This window comes from Sinohyriopsis cumingii, chromosome 10 (assembly GCF_028554795.1).
Source record: "Sinohyriopsis cumingii isolate HCF-2022 chromosome 10, ASM2855479v2, whole genome shotgun sequence".
Taxonomy (NCBI): domain Eukaryota; kingdom Metazoa; phylum Mollusca; class Bivalvia; order Unionida; family Unionidae; genus Sinohyriopsis; species Sinohyriopsis cumingii.
The window spans coordinates 11,462,948-11,473,561 of NC_142970.1; positions in this window are offsets into that span (position 1 = coordinate 11,462,948).

Genomic DNA, 10,614 nt, shown 5'->3' on the forward strand with positions numbered 1-10,614 from the left:
ATTCTATCTCTAAATTGTAACGGACTAGACCATGATAAAGTAAAACAACTACTTCATTTTTCAAGAAATTATCACATTATCCTCTTACGGGAAATACACGACATAAACATTCAAGTAATACAATACCTGGAAAACAATTTTGATGCTACACTCATAGTACAAAAACATTTAATTAACCCAAGATCAAGAGTAGCTTTTATATTAAATAAGAACATAAAAAGTTAAATGGAAAATCTACAAGATACCCGACACACTAAAAGGTGGGGTATTACACGTTTTATTAACAGCATACACATAATTAACATATATGCACCAGGAAATAAAACACACAGGAGACACTACTACCAAACCCTACAAGAATACCTAAGAGAATTCAGCCTCGAACACATGTTGATAGCTGGAGACTTTAATTGCACTCTATCAGACTTAGACCGGAAAGGAGGAATGTCTGAATTTGATAAGGAACTTGCCTCCACCTTATCCAGCCTGATAAAGGAACACTCACTTACAGATTCACACAGATTACAAAATCCAAATGGGAATCAATTTACATATCACTACACAAACGATGGAGCCTCGAAACTAGACAGAATGTATGTAAATGAAAAAAACCAGGAAAATATCATGGACTCTGAAATCCTACCTTTTAACTAGAGAACCATAATGCTATTTCAGTGGTAATAAAAACGCGAAGCCCAAACAAATGGGGAAGGGGACAATTGAAATTAAACACTTAATTACTACAGTTGGAAACATCACCAGGAAATTGCTCATATTTCGACCAACCACGATACATACTACAATAATATAATAGAGGAATGGGAACAAAAAAAACCCCCAAAATGTATATTGAGAGGGAATGTTATTACATTATCCACCACCCTTAATCCACAAACGAAGTTATACAAACGGCACGAATCGTCCTACAAACACTAAAAGAAAAAGAAGAAACAGGAAATAGACTCAGAGCGGGTAAATTTCACTACATTTACAAAGAAGGGAAGCACCTATATCGGAAAGAGGAGATTAGAAAAGGGTTTGAACGAAGCATAACAGAAATAAAAGAAGGAGAAAAAGTCCTAAATCATAAAACAGAAATACTAGACTATATACATAAATTTTATGGAAATCTATACCAATCACAAAATATACCAACATCAAATTATAACACATTACATAGAAAATGTAAACTTTCCGAAATTAAGCCAAGAACATACAGACCTATGAGAAGAACCCATCACGGAACAAGAAATACTGTATGCAATCAACCAGCTAAACAAGGGTAAGTCCCCGGGACTAGACGGCCTAACCGCTGAATTCTATAAGACTTTCCAAAAACTACTAGCACCATTATTATGTAACATCTTCAAGGAAATCTTCAAACAAAAAGAGATGTCTCCAAGCATGAAACAATGACTACTCACGCTAATTTACAAAAACAAAGGGAATGCAAATGAATTAACAAATTGGCGACCAATCACTCTAATAAACACAGATTATAAAGTACTAAGTAAAATACGGGCCAGTAGAACCATCACTACACCTAACGATATAATCAATATAAAGATCAAGAAACGGCTTTCGATAGGGTTAAAAAATACATAACTGAAATCCCAAGCCATTTTAATTTTGGACCGATTTATAAAGAGTGGATAGAAATCCTATACAACAACATATCGGCAGTAGTACAAACTAACGGTGCGATTACAATAATATTCCCGGTAGAGAGATCTGTGAGACAGGGCAATAAAAACATCAGAGATTCCATATTCCTAACCTAAAAGAGCAAAATAAAGACCTAAATTGGAAACGAATCTGGGAGAAAGCAACCAACACCAACACTCAAACAAGACTATATATCTACCTACACAATCCCGCCACCTATACATATACGGTAAACCTGGCCATACTACAAAAACAACTATTTCATCCATACTAGCGAATAGATCTATAGGAACATAACAGAAACATATGTGTGGGCAAGAGAATTAACTCGCTTCAGGTGTTTATCCCAAGGGAATCTCAGTCAACACTTCTGTAACTGATAGCCGCACCCCCCACAGAACACAAAATAAACAACGACCCACCAGAATATGCAAAGTTAGCTAAACAGATATGGCTTGCTGGATAAAGTCGAGGGAAGAGACTGTCTTCATAGTGTCCATGCAGGTGCTCTCTGTATATAAATCCCACCGAAAACAACAACAATACAATGACCTAACCTACACACACACCACTTCTATCTATATGAAACAACAAAAAGCAGATACGTATGCACAACAACAATGTCAACTGCGTACATGCACACACGCGCACTCACACACACAAAATAATAATAAACAAATTTTAAAATGAAAGCCATAAATTACAACCAAATATGAATATCCCCCTAAACGACATATTATATGACTCACCTATATCCAAACTATCCCATTAAAATCTCAGTCTATGATGCCAGAAACCTTGGGAACACTAACTACCAATGATTTAATTACACTCCAGCGTGAAAAGCAACCACACAACTCTCCAATTACAGATAGTACTACTCCCTAGGGACTATTTACAAACTCTACCGTGCCACTACTGAAAACTAGATAGTTAACCCAACACTCTTAAGATATGATCTAGGTTGTGCCAGTATATACAGAACATGTGCAGTTAGAATACAACACACATAAACAGTATCACACCGGACTTAGGGGGCAGGGGCCAGTTTTTATGTACAAATTTAATGCCGCAATCAGCGACCTAGTATAAAAAGATCATAAAAAATCAAATACACAAGTGAGATCAAAAAGGTCCATATTGTTAGATACCTATATTAAAACAAAGCATACGAAATACGAATAGTATTCACTTGACCAGAGAAGTCAATGGCAGTTCATTGAAGAAGACATTTATGCACCCCAACCCCTATTTTATAAATGCATTTTTCACATCCAAAGGCCATTTTTAACAGCATGTGGTGCTCACAGTGCAAACGCAAGATCTTTCCCTGGATGAAAATTTTGAAAAACATTGTCTACTAAATAGTTTGACGCAATTCAGAATAGTTGTCATCCAAGCCGTTTTTGAGATACTCTACTTGCCTTGAACCCACGTGTCTACTTCTATGGGATGCTAGCTCTTCTTCCTAGCCGACTATTGGTATTTCACTATCAACATTCTGCAGAGCAGCTATGAAAGGTGTACATGCCTGATATCAATTTCAAAAACAATACATGCCCAAAACTCCTAGTTCACAAATATATCCATATATATATATATATATATATATATATATATATATATATATATATATATATATATATATATATATATATATATAGTAAACAATAGTAGCTGAAAAAGTCACCATAGCCTTAAGTTACGAAATTTGCTAGGGGCCAATTTACGAAACTGGACCCTGCCACCTTAATGAATATAGCAATTTCAGTAATGAGTGTTCCAGAATCAAAACTGCAGTGATACTTGCAAAATTAAGGATAGATACAATTTCGAATATGTCCACGCCGCCTGGAGTTAAGTATAGGATTTTTAAGAAGAAAAAACATGAATATTTCTAACATAGATTTTACCGTTGTCCTCATAAAATGTATAAACCAATATCAACTTCTCAACTTGCTAAATTCCACAAAATAGTTAGAAAATCGCTGCCTTCGTTTTCATTTTCTGTCAGTATACTGGGAATTTATTTAGGGATTATGAGAATTGCAATAAGAATGGTAGTTTTGTTTTGTTATTTTGCTTCTTTAAAAGGGACAGGGATTGGCAATGCAGCGAGGGGTTAGAGTGCTTACTCTTTTACGACAGGAATTATGGGTCGGGACCAAGATCAATGCTACAACTCTAGGTTTTAAGCGATGTTACAGAAAAAAGCAAAACAGTTAAGTTAGTAAAATCAGCAAATACTGTACATTATTTTTTTAAGTTATAAATTTGAGACATACTTGCATTGTTGTGAATTGCATCACAGGTAATCGTAAGAACTTTTCACAAGTTTTAAAGTTTATAATGTGCTCAATGAATTCTCATAGTCTTCGATACCCTGATATATCACGATGACACAATACTTTCGAAATAACGTTTTAGCCCAGAACGTTAATGAATATTTAGAATTCCAACGAATAATTCAAGAAATCAATTCCTCTAGTGTTATGTCTGAAAACAACTGCAAACTCTGATTCCCAAAGACAAGTATGAAACATGTATAACTGGTTGCTTAACAAACCTCTATATATTTAAAAAAAATACCCACTTGACCTACGACGCAAAACATTGTTATGGAAAACCAAAATTTCATTTACTCCTGAACTCAGCATTTTACTAAACGTCATCTAAACGTTACCTAAACGCATAAAAAGGTTATGTAGGCAAAATCTCCATCCATTCCAAACCCACAATCACGAACATAAGGCAAGGACACAATATATATATATATATATATATATATATATATATATATATATATATATATATATATATATATATATATATATATATATATATATATATTCTAAATTAGAAAGTCATCCAGTCACCATAAATGCATTTTGCAAGCGTTGCATGATGTTGCAAGTGCTTAGCAAATCACAGTACTGGAGATATCCACTCTATATATCTCAGCTCACACATGGAATCCAGATTGGAATAATGTTATTGAAATGACAAAGCAATGACATTTAAATCTTGTTCTACATTTCAAAATTTAACGTTGTTTTATCTTCACAAAAATATAACAATTATTTCAGCAAACGTCTGTTATGCAGAGCATTTTACAAATATGTCATTATTTGTGATGAATGTCTGAAAATGTTTGAGTGAACTACAAATCTTTAAGTATAAATATCAGAAACGTGACCTACAACACTGAAAGTGTATATGTCCACAACCTGAACAAAAATTCGGAAGTGTGTATGTCAACAAAGCGAAATACAAACTGAAACTATATATGTCAGCAAAGTGGTACACAATCAGGAAATGTATGTCAGCAAAGAGAACTATAATATGAAAGAAATACAACCTTATCTTGATCATTGTCATGCAGAGTAATATAATGTGAAAGTGAAACAACCTATTCAGATCTCGTTAAAACCACAGTAACTATAACCAGAGTGATACGGCCTTATCCAGACCTTGGTCAAATAATAAGTATAATTTGTATGTGTTACCGTCTTATCCATATTTTGATAACCCATAGTAGCTATAATCTGAAAGTGATACAATCGTATCCAAATATTGATAAACCACACTCTATACACTCTGTGAGTGATACAACCGTATCCAGATCTTGATAAACCCCAATATATACACTCTGCAAGTGATACAGCCCAATCCAAATATTGATGAACCACAGTACCTACACCCTGAAGTGATACAACCCTATCCAGATCTCCGTGAACATCAGTAACTACAATCTGACAGTGATACAACCTTATCCGGATCTTGATGAACCATGGTAAGAAATACAAATAGATGCAGATCGTCATGGGCCATAGTACATACAATCTGACAGTGATACAACCTTATCCGGATCTTGATGAACCATGGTAAGAAATACAAATAGATGCAGATCGTCATGGGCCATAGTACATACAATCTGACAGTGATACAACCTTATCCGGATCTTGATGAACCATGGTAAGAAATACAAATAGATGCAGATCGTCATGGGCCATAGTACATACAATCTGACAGTGATACAACCTTATCCGGATCTTGATGAACCATGGTAAGAAATACAAATAGATGCAGATCGTTATAGGCCATATTACATACAATCTGAACGTGCTACATTATATTGACCATACTGAAAATTGTGTTGTCCTCTTGAATGGATGGTGATATCTGTATGGTTTTTCTTGTTGTCCTCATGATGGATGGTGATATCATCATGATATATTTATTGTCCGTTTGAATAGATGCTGATATCAATAGAGTTTTTGTGTTCCACTCATAAATGAATAGTGATGTCGATATAGGATATTATATGTTTTTCTTGAATGGATGCTGATATCAAAATGGCGGCTTTGTGTCCTCATAAATGGATGATTATATTGATATCAGTTTTTGTTGTGCTCATGAATGGATGGTGATATCAATATGAGTATTTTTTGTACTTGTGAAAGGACGGTGATAAAATTATGAGGAGTTTTCTTGTTGTCCTAGTTAATGAATAGTGATATCAACATATGCCTTTTTGTTATTTTCTTGCAGGATAGTAATATCATTATTGAGTCTTTTGTTGTCCTCATAAATGGATGGTCATATCAACATGTAGATATCCTGATATCCAGGGGTGCTAAAAAAATTACGCTGAACGTATGCTCAAAATGGCCAACACAGTGGCCAGCTTGAAAATATTATGTTATGTATATTTGATTTAATTTAGGTTTGATTTAATTTAATTGTTTGTTTTTTAGTTTTAAATTTGTTATATTCCATTACATGCTATTGTAATGTAATTTTATTTACTGGATTTTGCATTTTCGAGAAATTCAGTTTGACCTGACTGTGTTTTGTAAACACCTGATAATAGAAAAGTTATATCTAATGCTGACCTAGTTTCTGAAATTGATTCAGATCCGGAAGAGTTGAATTAAAGAAATTTTTTTATAAAAAAAAGTGTTATATTCTTTCTCAGAGTAAAATATCATTGGTTTTAGTCAAGACCATACTGAGAGTACGTGATGTTTGGCATGTAAAAATCTTCTATGTTGTTCTAGATACATGGTCATGTGACTCTCATACCGGAGTTTGTTTTGCGTTTAAATTCGGGTATAAATGTTTTCTATAGGGAATTCAGGCAGTCGGACTTTAAACCATTGTCATTTAAAATTGTTTTGTTGTGACCAGTTTGAGTTGAATTTTTAATTCTTCTTCAAATTATTGGGATTCCAATCCAAGAGATCATTTTTCCCTGGAAATACTTCTGCTCTAAACCAAATCTTGGACAAAGACAATTATAGAAGTTTGCACAGAATTCAAACACTGGAATATCATTTTCTGTGATTCAACAAAGAAGCGTCGACACAGCAGTACGACCCTGACCACAATCATACGGCGTCACCTTCCATTGTGGATTTCATCGTGATTCGAACTCAGTTTCATTAGGACAGTTTATTACTAGGTTCTCTATTTTGTGATTCTTGGATTAGTTTTTGATTTAATTCGTAAAACCGAAAATTATTTTTCTCATTTCTACCTTGTTTTTCTAGAAAAATAAATTATTTGTTAAGTTATTTGTTATTTGTTAAATTTTACGAGGCTTGTTGTCTTCACTTTATTTTCTAGTTGCGTTTTTGTAAGAGCCTAAACGTAACAAAGCAAAATTACTTGGTCGTCCTTGGGATATATGAATTTTGGCTAAAATATTTTAGAAAACTTTGTTTTTGAAATTTAAATTGCCCTAGTTTTCGAAAATGTTTAATCCAAAATATTATTTTACATTTTTCAAATCTTTATTGACATTATCAAGCTATTTTACAAAGTCATCAAAGGTGCAAATCCTTCTCTCAGATCTTACCCAGGAACAATTAGACCTTTTGCAAAAAGATGAATTGATTCAACTTGCCAGAAACTATTATCTTTCTGATGCTAAATCTTCCTTAACGAAGCAAGAAATACAAATTATTTTGGTGCATTATTAGGTGGAAAAGAATGTTTTGGATAAAAGTGCTTTCGTTTCAATCAGTAAGTCTGTATCAGACTCTGACATAAAAGTAGAGGAATTCAAAAGAAAATTCAAGATGGAATTAGAGTTAAGGACGCTGGACCTTCAGAACGATAAAGACGTCTTCTAATGACGGTGCTCTTATTCAGGTAGTAGAGTGCGGCTTTGTTAATGTTCCTCTCCATTGTGTAAATTTGTCATCAGACTTTGTCTCAGTACCAGTGACAGTCGGAATAGTGTCTGTTTTACCATCTGAGGGCATTCATTTATTACTAGGCAACGACCTAGCTGGATATATGGTTGTGGTTAATCCACTTGTAACTGACATACCTTATTTGAATCAGAAAGTCGCTCCTATTTAAAACTAATTCCCTGATTTATACCCAGCTTGTGTAGTTAATAGAGCTATGGCAAAGAAAGCTCTTGAGAATGATGTTGATCAGGAAAGTATTCCTTTAGCTGACACTTGTATTGGTCAGGCTTTTGATGAGGTCACTGTTATCCTTGTTTGGATCAATCGAAAGGTATTGATCACAATGATCCTCTTTTAACGACTGATTCTCTTTATTCTAATCAGTGTGACAACCGGCAATCACTTGTCGTCGAACAGGAAAAAGATCCTGACATCTCCTGTGTGTTTCAAAGGGCCATTTGTGAAACTGAAGCCACTGAAGTACCTATCTGTTATTTCATTAAAAATGGAATTCTTATGAAAAAACGGAGACCTCCCGAGGTACCTGCTGGAGACGAGTGGTCAGTGAACTATCAAATTGTAGTTCCAAAACCTTACAGACAGGAAATACTTAGTCTGGTCCATGAAACTCCTTTGGCTGGTCATTTAGCGATTGATACAATTTATCACAAGATCTTGACTCACTTCTATTGGTCAAAAATTAAAAGTGATGTTTGTAAATACTGTAGATCTTGTCAAACGTGTTATATAGTATGAAAACCCAATCAGACGATACATAAGGCTCATCTACAACCTATTTCTGCATTTGACGAAACATTTAGCAGAATTATGGTAGATTGTGTTGGTCCCTTACCTAAGACCAAGTCAGGTAACCAATACTTGTTGACCATCATGTGTGCGTCAACAAGATTTCCAGAAGCAATTCTTTTGAGGAATATTAAATCTAAAACAATAATAAAAGCTACTCACTTTGGCGTTCTCAGATCTGTCAAATCTGATCAAAGGTCAAATTTCATGTGTGGCTTTTCCAGCTGATTATGCTTGAATTTGACATCCAGCAATTCAAGTCAAAAGTGAAATTATGGTTTGAGAGAACTACAATGGAGAGAACGTTTGAGTCTGATAATACAGTTCTGCCTCTCTTGCTAATTCGTCAGAATTTTCTTCAGGTTAGGTATTACGGCCCTTACAAAGTTAAGAAGAAAATGAAGGAGTTAAATGATAATATTAGTGCGCCTGGGATCTAAATAAATTATAGGAGTACCAGTATATTGAGAGAGATAGCCAGGTTAAACATGTAATTATTTTAGTTGTACCTGTCCCACTCAGTGAAGATTTAAGTGAAGGAATACCATCGGACTCTACTGAATTTGGAGTGACAAATCTTCGGAATTCAAACATTATGAATGATATGAACCAGAAACGTTTACATTTGTAACAACAAAAAAGAAATGAAATCAAACAGTTATTATTTGAATATGAGCACTTATTTCCAGAAGTTCCCACAAGGACAAACAACATTTTTCATGACGTTGAAATTGTAAATTCGAAAACCTGTGCAACAACACCTGTACATGGTAAACCCTCTCAAAAAAATATATACTTGTAAAAAGAAATTCAATATTTGCTGGAGAATGATTTCATAGAGCCCAGTAAAAGTGACTGGAGTTCACCATATACACTTGTTCCGAAACCAGATAAAACTGATCATAGGAAGGTGACCAAAACAGATTCGTCTCCATTGCCAAGAATTGATAACTGTATTGATAAGATCGGAAATGCCAAGTATGTCACCAAATTCGACATACATACATACATACATAAGTTGGTTTTGGACCTCACTGATACATTACTCCTTTCTCTACAGCAATAGAAATAAAAATATCATCCAATTTTTTTATTCTTTAAGACCTGATGCACTCATTCGATTCCATTCATCCAAATTTTTTATTTTTTATGGCCGATTGCACTCATTCGATTCATGTAAGCCAGTTGATTTAATCTTTATGGCCCTTTTCACTCACTGTATTCCAGTCATCCAGTTTTGTATATTATTATATTTAGTTTCACATGCATCATCATATATACGTGTGTGTATCAAAAAACGATACTGACACAAAACAGTGCAAAATTGCCACAGAAACCATATCAATCATTTTGGCATCTACTATTTAAGATGATTACTCAACCGAGACGCAGAAATGTAATGACTTGACTGAGCCTACACTGTGTTTGGCTGCAATGTAATTACATGTCAGAATCTACGCTGTGTTTGGCTATATTATAATTACTTGTCAATTTAATTATAAAACAGACTGTTTGGTTATAATGTAATTACTAGACATAATGTGTATTATGTTCGGCAGTAATATAATTACTTGACTGAATCTAAATTATATTTGTTTGTACATATTTGTAAAAGCATTACAAAAGGAACAAGTTTGTATGGTGCTACCTGTTAAAATCGATATTTGATTTCAGGTTCACAAATCTTATTTGTCCATTTTCTGTTACTATAACTAGGTCTATTCAGTCTAAACTAAAGAGGACATCATTGTGGTGATATTATTTTTCTGTTAGTGATGCATTTCAAAATCTGGATCACGAGTCTGGTTTACCTATTTACTGAAACCAAAATATTTTATCTTGGACCTAATAGAATAGGAACAATACTAGACCTCTTGGACCTAATATAATGCGAAGCAATACTAGGCCTCTTGGACCTAATATAATGCGAAGCAATACTAGG